The sequence below is a fragment of the Nilaparvata lugens genome, chromosome 6, assembly GCF_014356525.2.
Source record: "Nilaparvata lugens isolate BPH chromosome 6, ASM1435652v1, whole genome shotgun sequence".
In the NCBI taxonomy this organism is placed as follows: Eukaryota; Metazoa; Arthropoda; class Insecta; order Hemiptera; family Delphacidae; genus Nilaparvata; species Nilaparvata lugens.
In genome coordinates this window covers 57,776,284-57,789,218 of record NC_052509.1, presented here as the reverse complement: position 1 = coordinate 57,789,218, position 12,935 = coordinate 57,776,284, and positions in this window count along the sequence as shown.

The following is a 12,935-nucleotide window of genomic DNA, read 5'->3' as shown; positions in this document are numbered from 1 at the left end:
TTCAGGATTCAGCACAGAATATTTTCCGTAGGTCAAGAGGAAACTAAGCTTATATACCTGCAATTACACTGAGACTGAGCTTCGTGTCTGCACATATATTATTAGAAGCGATGCTTATCATCCAGGCAACACAACAACACGAAACCCACGAAAACAGCCAACGGTCCACGAATATGAAATTAGACAAAAAGTTTATTACTGCCTCGTAAATTAGATTACCGTCGCTGAGCGTAATTATTTATCAAATTTAATGCATATTGTTACTGTCTCCCCCCTCAGGTAATCGACTTCACATTACGGTAGTTACACCCCCCCCCCCCACGACTGGGTACATAATATGACCTGTTACCAATTCTACACACACAAGGAAAACGGACAGCCGAAATAGAAAACACTTTGGATTATGTTGTAAATCTTATCGGCCAGTTGAGATAAACATGGTACACCACTTAATAATAGATAGTTTAGATGGCTATCGTAATTAAAAATTATAATATTGCCCATTCTCGTTTGCACGGGCTAACATTGTACATTGTAAATCACTCAAAATGGGACTGTGCTTTTTAATCCTGTGTTTTTGATAACAATTCGTGTCCAAGTTATGAGATGTACATGAAACGTTGTTGCAAGTCACATTAATCAAACGGAAGCTCCACAATAATTGGCGCGTGAGTCTTGAAGTGGAACGGGGGAACAGTTTTCACATAATGGGGGAATATCAAGGAAAGTGAATCACCGTTTACTGGATACTTTCCTTATTTTGAAGTACAAGATAACGAAATTGATATTTTCCTATTAAGACTGTGCAAAGGCTAAAAATAAACTTTTTACTCGTGATATTTTTCAAAGTTTTTTGATTTGTATATCATCAAGCTATCAAAATGAAAAAGTTTTCTCAGGGAAACATTTTTTTCCGATCATTACTTTTTGAGATATAAGCGCCTGAAGTTTGAATTTTTGGAACAGAACATTTCAAATTCGGTAAGAGATAAATCCATGAGATTTGGAGGATGAATTCTTCATGGTATCTTTGATCTAGTAAAACAAACATTTTCTGAAAATATCAATTTTTGAAAAAGTTTTTCAATTTACCAAAAATAACTCAACTAGAAGTTATTTTTAGTAAATTGAATAACTATCTCAAAAATTGATATTTTCATAAAATATTTGTTCTACTAGATCAACAATACAATGAAGAATGTATCCTCTGAATCTCATGGATTTATCTCTTACCGTATTTGTAATGTTCTGTCCCAAAAATTTAAACTTTAGGCGCACATATCTCAAAAAGTAATGATCATAAAAAAAATGTTTTCCTGAGAAAACTTTTTCATTTTGATAGCTTGATGATATACAAATCGAAAAACTTTGAAAAATATCACGAGTAGGAAGTTTATTTTTAGCCTTTGCACAGCCTTAATATCTTGAATTATTGATCTTAAACAATTGCAAAAGGCTGAAATAACGGATGATATGGATTATTTTATTGATAATATTTGATGGAAATGGTAAAACAATGGACTATTAAAACAATTTATAAAGAGCTTTATAAATGTTTATATTACAGCATCAGGTAAATATTAGATCATATTTCTAGCATGATCATCAATGCAGGGAAAAATGAGTACTGACAAGTAGTGAGAATCAAAATCGTTCTTATTTAAGTTTCTATGATTTACCAGCGTATAAATAAATAAATGTTCATTTCCATAAAAAAAACTAAAACTACAACATCAATTACATAAAATATTAGATAAATATTACAATATTACATACAATAGTTAGTTACAAAAAATTCTTTCAATGTGACCTCTACTTGTTTAGTTTTATCTGTGTGGAAATTGACCTACTCCACTATGGCGTACCATGTTCTAGAGTAGGTTTTGTTAGTTTTTTTGTGCGTATTATTAATTTTTGCGTATATTTGGTTTTTTTTTTGTACGTATTATTAATTTTGTAGTATGCTTCGTATATCTTAGACAGATAGAGTCAAGAATGCGGAGGTTCTGAGACGTATGGGTAAACAACTTGATATTGTACGTCACATTGAGATCAGGAAGTTGAAATACTTTGGGCACATTTGAGAGGACCTAAGTACGTAATTCTGCACCTCATATAATACAAGGTGAAATTGTTGGTGAGCGTTCAGTGGGACGTAGAAGAATATCTTGGTTGAGAAACGTGAGGGAAGCATTCAACTGCTCGTCACAGGACCTCTTCCGAGCAGCAGTCAACAAAGTAAGAATTGCCATGATGGTAGCCAACCTCCATGATGGAGAAGGTACCTAAAGAAGATGAATGAGATTTGGATATAATTTTTGAAAAAATTTAGGCATTTCTTTGCCAACAGAGCTCTTGTCAATTACATATTTGTTCTATCATCATACTGGAGAATTCGATTCTTTTATTCTTCGTCATCACATTAGGAAAGCTGTTTGACTCATGCCCCGTTTCACCAACCTTGGTCAAGGCATTTGAACATGGTTAAAGTCTATCAGCTATCCAAATCAGAAATAATTCGTTCCACCAACACCAATCAAGTTTAACCACGGTCAAACCAATGGTTAAGTTTGACTGCCGCCGAACGGGCGATCAAATTATTTGAACACGGTCAAAAGACTGGTTCGATCGATTTCCTTGCTTGTTTGTAGGTTACCATATTATGTTTTACCATATGGTTACCATATATTATAAATTAATGTAAATGTGTGACTATACAAAACATCTGTGCCATATTATGTTTCACCATATGGTTACCATATATTATAAATTAATGTAAATGTGTGACTATACAAAACATCTGTGCCAGGGGCGTATATAAGAATTATACGAAAATATAAGAATTATACGAACGGGCGTATATAAGAATTAATTAACGGATTGGGGCTTATTTCTTTCCTTCATTTAATTTTTTATCATTTTTGTATTATTATAAATGTAAAAAATAATAAGTTGATAAGTTAATAAGTATATATTGTACAAGAGTAACCATAAAGATACTACCTTGACTCATTTTCGCACACAGGCAGCAATGCCTATGCGAAAATTTTATTTCCTATTCATATTAATTTGTATTTAATTTAAGACTCTTTTCAGTGTACCTTATTCATTGTCAAGTGTATGATTATTTTGTACAGCTGGAATTTGTTTTTTATTAGTGTTTCTTTGAAATAAAATCTTTTTTGAATGAATTGAATTGAACCATATGGTTACCATATATTATAAATTAATGTAAATGTGTGACTATACAAAACATCTGTGCCAGGGGCGTATATAAGAAGGGGGCCTGCCCCAAATAATATATGAAGAAAAATCAGTACAGTAATTACAGAAAAAAGTACAGTAATGAGTAATCTGAATTTTTGACGGACTGACGGTAAAGCGAAACTGATATTGAGTATCATGGGGTGTTACTATATTTACTATATTACAGAATTTAATTTGGATTTTCGTTTAATAATATTTATTAATTCATTAGCATTTGAAAATTTGCAATATCTCAGTAATGTCTATTCATAAAAATCAGATGTAGCCAATAGCAAGCCAGCAAACATGTTGGCCAACTTCAGAAAAGTACAGCTACAAGAGAGTTGACCATGTTCAAATTTGACCGACGGAGTTTTGATCAATCCGGAGGTTGGTGGAACAGTTGTATGTTTGAACGAGTGATCAAATTTTGACTATGGTCTAATTGACCATGGCTAGGCTATATTTGATCGAGGTTAGTGAAACCGGGCATCAGTGTTCGCGCTGATAAGCTATCGCTTAGATGAGCTACGAATTTGTCCCGTTCACAATCTTAGCTTTGATTTAACATTGGGAGATCAGCTCAGTTAGAAAGGATGATTTAGATATAGATTAAGAATTATGCGCCGGCTACTTCCGTTGGAAGGTTGACCGCTTGAACTAACACCTCTGAATATGATTCATGAGTTGTAAAATCGCTTACCGGAGGTTCGGAGCCCACCTAAAACTGTCCAATCCTTTTTCATTATTACCGCCTTATTACCATGTACAAACCTAGAGCTTATGTGAGCATCAAGTAAGGATAGTATATGGTATTAGATATATACCTACTATTAATCATTTGAAATATTACGTCAACCTTCAAAATTCAAAATTCTCAAATCATCATACTCGGCCCGAAAATCAAGTGACTAAGCAGTGTGTGAATTTATAACCTTAACCTTTGGACAAACTTAACATTTTATCAACATTTTTGGAGAGAAATAGTACAGGCTCAGCCTAGTTTTCCCTCCCATGTCATGATTATAGTATTTTATACAATAAATGAATAAATAAATATGAATGAATGAATTATAATAAAAATATAAATCTCAGTACCCTTTTAAATTATTTTATCACAACATGTTTCTGACATTAATGCGATTTTGACTTGAAAATGGCATTAATGTCCGAAACATGTTGTGATAAAATAATTTATAAGTTTTCTGAGATTTATATTTTATTTATATTAAAGTAGCCCTAAAGAAAAAAGACAATACCTACTATTCTATTCTATATTCTAAATTCTGTCCCATAGTATCCTATATAATATTCTTGGACATCAACATTAGCAAAAAAAAATTATATCATACATGTAATATAACTCTTTTAAGACAACAATTTTAATCCAGTATAAGCACTTATATAAGATTCACCCCTTAAAATTGATTTTTTGTTAACTTCCTTTTACTCATGATGATAGGCCTATAATAAATTATCACTCAACTTTTACAATAAACACCTCAACCGAAAGGAATCTAACCTCAAAGCAACGCGTGAATCAAAGGTAACCTAACAATAGCATAAAAATCACAACTGTCAAACAGTTGAATTTCTAATGTTCGGGGTTGAAAGGAAACATGTGTGTTATGACTAGTTCCCTTTCACTCCAGTACAGCAAAAATACGATATCTGTGTCTCGTATAAAGAGAGTGCTGACATGTTCCCTTTCAACTCCAATCCCACAGTAAACAACTCATTTCAACAAAAAAAAAGAATAATTTTGACATGTTCCCTTCTCCTCAGGCCGATTCTAAGTATTACCATAGAGAAACAATAGCGTACGTAGATATCCCATGGTATAGGGCGTTAATGTCGCAACTTTTACTGTTATCTCAAGCTGACAGTCCATGTAGTTCTTTCCTGTGAAGCTTTATGACGCTGGTAGTCTCTCATATTGTGCCGTTCATACACTCTCACCCGGTTAAAACAGTAAAAATCGAAAATAATCGACAGTTAGCGGCTTGAGATAACAGTAAAAGTTGCGACATAAACGCCCTATACCATGGGATATCTACGTACGCTATTGTTTCTCTATGGTAATACCATATATGCTTCTCAATTCAGTTCGTTATTTACAGTTCATTTTCACAGGAAAGAAAGACCAGAAATAAACTATCTCAACGGGATACAATTTGTAACATGTTATCTATTTACATAGACCTTAACAGTTTATACAGGACACAGGAGTAGACTGTTGACTGTGGAGAGTATTTCGTAGCGTAACCAAGAACGAAAACTTATAGTTGAACTTATAGATTGTTTATTCTATGCTACTGCACATTCGCTAGACCGTAATAAGAAGAATGACTCTTCCCAGCGTCCTGACAAGTGCAGGTTTGCTGGAAATGCGACTCAGGAATTACACGATTTACGGCGGCATTGTTGTCGGCATTATCAGCCGAATTAAGAGCGCTGCTATCAGCTGGAGTTATCAGCAAAGCCAAGGGGGTCCCACGTCAGATCAGTCAGCCGCGGCGGAAATCGGCCCGCTGACTCAATAATTTATAAGGAACACCTCAGCTGCTGATTAGCACCCACTTCTCAGTGGGTTGTCCGATGGAATACACCAGGAAAATAAGTTGCAAGTAGTGTGCTGCCCGAAGAAATTAGGAAATACCACCTATCTTGATTCAGAATTAATTCATTAAAAGTTAGGAAAAGTATTATTTGGTTTTAATTATAAATTGAAGCCCGAAAGAATTAGAAAATGCAATCTTGATTCAGAGCTAATTCATTTGAAATGAGGAATATTATCAAGATCCAATTATACATTGCAAAAAATAAACAAATTACCAACTTAATTGGAACTAACTCATTGAAAATGAAGGATATTATTTAGTTTCAATTATAAATTGCAGCTCGAAAGTTCAGAAAATACAATCTTCATTCAGAGCTAATTCATTGAAAATAAATAATAATGTGCTGTACTTTTCAATTATAATTAATTTCTGGCGCAGAGTTCTCGAGCATTGAGCTAGTTTGATTATAATAAGGGGGAGAAACATTTTCAACCTAGTGCATGTCAATTACAATCAGAATAGGTTATATAATATAGGAGAAAGAACAAGTGTATAGGTTGGTATCTTTTAATTGAAGAATATTATGCTGTTTTAATATTGTATTGATTTGTAGAGCTTTCAAGTGTAAAAATGGACTGGAAAATGGCATAAGTAGCCGAGACATGTCGTGACGGAATAATTTGAAAGGGTTCCCTACTCAGATTTATATTTTTCGATTTTTGTGTAGTTGAGATGTTGATATTGTGATAATTATTCATATTAAATGAAAAAGACTAAGAAATTTTCAAAAACCACAGATTTATTGATACTTAGAAAGACCGGTTTCGGTTATTACACCATTGTCAATCTCTGATAAACTCCAATGTTTAGAGTTAAACTCTGTTTATCAGAGATTGACAATGGTGTAATAATCGAAACCGGTCTTTCTAAGTATCAATAAAATTGTTGTTTTTGACAATTTCTTAGTCTTTTTCATTCAATATTTATATTTTTATTTAGATTGAAAGTAGCCCTAAAGAAAATAAGACAAGCTTTCAAGTGCTATACGGTATGTAAGATTTCAAGATTTTAAAAGGAAATGTCATTGGAATCAGACTAAAATTATCTGCGTGATAAGAATAGAATCAACTATTCCAGTGATCTTATTAATTTCGATACGGTACCTGAGAGCATTTGGAACCCTAGATTGAAACGTTTGTTTCTGGAGCCTCAGTATACATTACATGTTTCAACAGTTTCCTTGATGAATGGATTTGATAGAATTTAGTTGTCAAACCCCAGATTAAAACTGTTTCTGCAGCCCCGGTACAATGAACATTTTTTAATACTTTTCTGAAAATATTGATGAATGAATTTGATATAGCCTAACATAGAACATTTTGATTCCCAGATTAAAACTGTTAAGCCGCGTTTACACCAAAGTTATTAACAAAATGTTAATATCTTAATCCTCATAGATTCTATTAGATTGAACTGAACTTGACAAACACATATATGTTCATCATGTGTATGATAAGTTATATTCAATCTAATAAAATCGATAAGGATTAAGTTATTAACATTTTGTTAATAACTTTGGTGTAAGCGCAGCTTTAGTTTTTGGAGCCTCAGTGTACAATACATGTTTAAAAACTTTTCTGAAATTGTTGATAAATGAATATGATATAACATACTTTTGCTAACTTTAGTTTAGTGAATTTTGTTTTGAATACGAACTGTACTTGTGTTATTGTAATGTTAAAGGAGCATTTCTGGGTTTTACCTGTTGTAGAATAAATAACATTGTGAATCAAATAACATAGACGATTTTAAACTTCAGATTGAAACGTTTGTTTCTTTAGCCCCAGTACACGGTACATGTTTCAAACCTTTTCTGAAAATGTTCCTGAATGAATTTGATAGAAAATTTCAAACCCCAGATTGAAACGTTTGTTTTTGGAGCCCTATTACAAAGTAGACAACATGTATCAACACTTTTCTGAAGATCTTGATGAATGAACTTTATAGATCACAAATAACAAAACAAGAGAGAAGAAATAGGTTTATGAGAAGAATCATGTAGAAGATAAATCTTACCAGAAGTCAACTGGTTGACTAGCTAGAGAAGAAAAATTGATTAGAAGACAAATTTTATTTAATTGGATTTGAATTGTTTCTTCTTTCAGATTGCTTTTTACGGGTTTTGCTTATTTGTATGCTCAAGAGTCGGCTGTGATTTGATTGGAATGTAACTTTATTGTTTGTTCCTGGAAGTTCTAAACTTATAATAGTTTGTAAATAAAACTAGAAGTAAGAATCATGGGAACGTAAGAGATAAAAAATGTTTTTAAAATAACGGTACAGTAGTACCCTAGCTGCAAAAATATTACTGTAGGCCTACTTTTCAATCGCTGAGTAGCCTAGTAGATAACCACGTAGGATTCATCTGGATTAAACTTAATTTAAAAAAAAATCTATTTTCAAATTCTAATACGTTCAAATACTTAAATTAAGTCTTTCAAAAGTCCACTCAAATAGATAATACTCACCAGGATATTATTCAATATTTGAAAAAAATGTGATCCAAAATTTTATTTCAAATTGTCTGTGAAAAATAGGAAAAAAACTGTTCGATGTAATGACCATCACACTTCCACACCGCCATAGTGTAGCTAGGAATACCTCTTTTGAAAGACGTAACTGACATATCTTCTAATGTTGATCAATCAGTACATTTCGAATCGGCATATTAAGCTGAGCTATGACGGTGAATCATGGCTTAGAAAATGGTTTGAAAGATGGCATAGAAGATTTTAGAAACAGAGAAAACTTCTAAAAATATGAAATTCGAGTTTTGCCCGGCTGCAGAGTTCACACATAACTAACTCCACCCATAGCTATGTAAGACATAAACTAAAATCATACACATAAACTGTATATAGAGTATATAGTTTAATGTATTCTATTCTAGTCACCTAGACCAGTTTTTTTTATTTTGGATAATACTTTTTATGACTGGTTTATCCCGTTTGGTGTTCTAGTCACACAGACACCTCCTAAGTGAATTTCCTTTCAAAAGAGATACCGGTACTAAACTGTACACTGTACCAGATTAAACAAAAGATTATCACCTAAAATTTAGTATCGACTTAAAAATGATTAGTTCAAAATTATTTACTTTCAAATTGATTCTTTATTAGACGGTATTTCAGAGCAGCTCTGAAAAATAAATCTGAACTAGCTATGAACTAAGGGAAGAGAATCGGTAAGACGGTAGCCAATGAATTATCTCAGATACATGATAAATGGAAAAATTAGTTTATCTAGCTCAGATTAGATAAGTAAAATCTAGAATAAAACAATAAATAGAGTATGAGTTCTATAGTGAGGTCCACGTTATAATGGCAGTGTTTGATTAGCAATGTTATTGCTATCCGTGTCTATCATTCAACAAAGCGGATAACGCTCTCTCTTTCTCGCTTTGCTCTGTTGCCAAATCGCCTTTTAACAATGTAGAATTGATAATTAATTAACAAAATATTTCATCTTGATTATAAAATTATTGATAAATATAATTTCTTGCTTGATGCAAGATAATTAATAATTTTAAAATATCGGGGCACCGAGCTTCGCTCCTTATTTATTTATTTATTGACTTTTGATAAACCAAACACAATTCTTCAAAATGATTGGGGAAGTACTAACAGGCACAGCCTAAAACTGTTTCTTTCCCGAATTTTGATTTTATACACTATAAATAGTCCAGAAAGTAGGTTAAGTTCCATACACTTGAATTCAGGTTCAATTTTCTGTTCAAACGTTTGAAAACAAAAAAAAATCAATTTAGATTATAGACAAACCAAATTAAATAACTAAATAACACTCACTAATCACTTGAAATTGTCAAATTAATGATAAACTTTGAAAATTATGATAAACTCTAGTTTAGGAGGATTATCATGTCATGTCAACAAATCAGATTATGTTGATCAAATCGATTAAATTGTCTAGCTAGATAAAATTTCTCGCTGATTGATTATGATTACACAGCTGGAAATAATTCTGTCTCTCTCCCACACAGGCACACGCATCTTCTGTTATCGAGAGACGACGAAATTATCATCTGTTTTCCAAGGATGAATTATCCTTTTAATGTCGTTCAGCGAGTTTTCCAAAGAATGAGAACTAGTGCAATCGAATCTTTATATCATAAACCTACTATGTTCCAAATTTCGTGAATATCGTTAGAGCCGTTTTCGAGATCCGTAAAACATAAATAACCAGATATAAAAATAACCAGATATATACAGAAATTGCTCGCTTAATATCTATTTATCTATTTTATTCACAATCACAAATCATAATTAAAATATGATTGGGAGAGGAAAACAGGCACAATACAATATGATAAAGAAAATCTTTATATTACATCGTATATAATATGTTCTTTTACAAGTAGATCTTGAACAAAAGTAACAACAGTAGTTGATTCTAGAACGTCTCCTACTTTTGGCATCTGATTTCAATGGAGAAAAAGTTGTTGAACCTGCATTTTTTTTAGAAGGAGTGCTGTGTCTATCAAGTTGACCAGACATATCAAACTCCTACCGCCGATCGATTATCAAATACCCACACACCTAATTGAAAGTCAAGTGGAGCGCACACACGCACAGGCACAAGCTAGCGCATCCCACCTGCTGAGACCTGTACTTGCAAGCAGGCTGCTGCTGATGCACCTGTCCCTCTGTTGTGACTTGTGCCATCGACATGTCCCGTCGATGTCCCGTGTCCTGGAAAAGGAAGAAGAAGAAGAAGAAGAAGAAGAAGAAGAAGAAGAAGAAGAAGAAGAAGAAGAAGAAGAGGAAGAAGAAGAAGAAGAAGAAGAACCTCATTATGGATTTTACTATGGGCTGCTTTAAATTATGAGTAATAGTAGCAGAACTTCATAGCAGTAAAAGAGTGTATGATGCCTTCTAGCAAAGCTCTAATTTGAATAGCATTCATTTCCCAATTATTTTCACATGGGTACTTTATTATTTTAATTGCATCCACTAACCTCCTGTAAAAGGGGTGTTTGGATCTGTTATGTCATAAATGATTGACAGAAATGATTTTATTATCTACTATCTCGGAAGAGATATTTTGGTAGAGAGTTAGTGGGAAGAATACTTCGAATATTCTTTCCAAAGAATGGACATTGATATGTCCAAAGCTCCGCCAATTTATGTAGATGCATAACAATATTATCTATTTTATCTATAGTTATTACAAATTGTTTTTTTCATATTATATACAGCTCAATAATTATTTTCTTAATTTATATTTTGTAAATTCATCCATAATTTTGCTGTATTGTAAGCTATTGTATATAAGTGTATAAGCCAGTATATATTGTAATCTACATAAATAAAGTACTCAATCAATCAATCTCGAGGTTCATAGTGCTCTCTAAACTCTTGAACAGGGTAGCCTACACATCATATATATGTACACAACTCTTTTTTCAATCGAATAACAACATTTTTAGCGGTTATTTTCTTTAAGCAAACTGGCAGTGAAATATACAAACAAATACCTGAACTCCTCACCCCTCGTTCATACAAGGTTGTTTGATGTGTCTCTTCTTATGATTGATACTTTATTGATTCATACATCATCAAAATGATTGGGAGAGTAAGAAATAAGGTAACCTTGTGCTATTCCTCTCCCAAATTTAGATAAGATGGGTTACACATAGTCCAAAATAGTTGTAATCTCTCAGGTTACACCTGCTTCTAGTTGCTACTGTTATAGGTAAACTTTTCTTATAGAAATGCTGGAATTCGTTACATGAGGTATGGAAATTTTTTTTAAAAGAATCAGAATTATATTGGGTTGCAATTCCTTCCGTAGAAAAAACTAGAGAGAATGAATATAGTACTCTTCATTCCGTAAAAGATATATACGGTACAGTATTATTGTTTTTTTTCTTTAGGGCTACCGGTACTTTTGAATATAAATAAAAATATAAATCTAAATCTGAATACCTACCCTTTTTAAAATTATTCATGTCGTGACAAAATAATTTGGAAAAATCTGGTGTGGCGCACTCACACAACTTTCCTTGCCATTATAATAATTGATCACCTGACGCTAGTGTTCACGCGCATCCCAAGTCTACTATTCAAAGTTCTGAGCCAGCTGGTGACAGGACAATAACACTGGAGACACACGAGATCTCCTATCTCTACATAGTGAATATTCTAATAGAATCAACAGTTGCCAACAGTTTGCAATTGAATATCCACATTTTCTCGAATTTCGAGCTTATTTTCAATTTTAGGTGAAAATGTTACTGAACATTAATTTTAGAGATTTTCATGCTCAATCTTTTCCTCTAGATGTTTTTGTTTAAATTGTATCTGGAGCTTGATAATTGGGAATCTAAAATCAAACTTTGCATAGATGGGGCGGAACTCCTGGAATTTTTACAGATATGGGACTTGTGGCAGTTGATAAAGCTTATGAATGACTATTTTAAGTATAAATTTGATCAAAATCGTTGGAGCCGTTTTCGAGAAAATCGCGAAAAACCCTGTTTTTGACAACATTTTCGCCATTTTAGCCGCCATCTTAAATTGCATTTGATCGCAATTATTGTTCGTGTCGGATCCTTATAGTGTAAGGACCTTAAGTTCCAAATATCAAGTCATTCCGTTAATTGGGAGATGAGATATCGAGTACACAGACACTCCTCATACACACACACATACAGACCAATACCCAAAAACCACTTTTTTGAGCTCAGGGGACCTTGAAACGTATAGAAATTTAGAAATTGGGGTACCTTAATTTTTTTCGGAAAGCAATACTTTCCTTACCTACGGTAATAGGGCAAGGAAAGTATAAGGGTAGGTACTCAGATCTATATATTTTTATACAGTATTATCTTTGAAATCTTATCTTCAACTGAGAAACACTCAAATGATACAATGAGATTATGTTAGGCTACAACTTTAATTTTGGTAGATCAAAGGATAATCAAGTAACAAGATATTCTGAAGAAATCAGCATGAAATGAGTAATTTTTTATCGATTCATTCCACAACCATTGCCTCATTTATCATGATTTTCAGTTGCACATAGTCCAGTTTTGAAAACCAGATATTT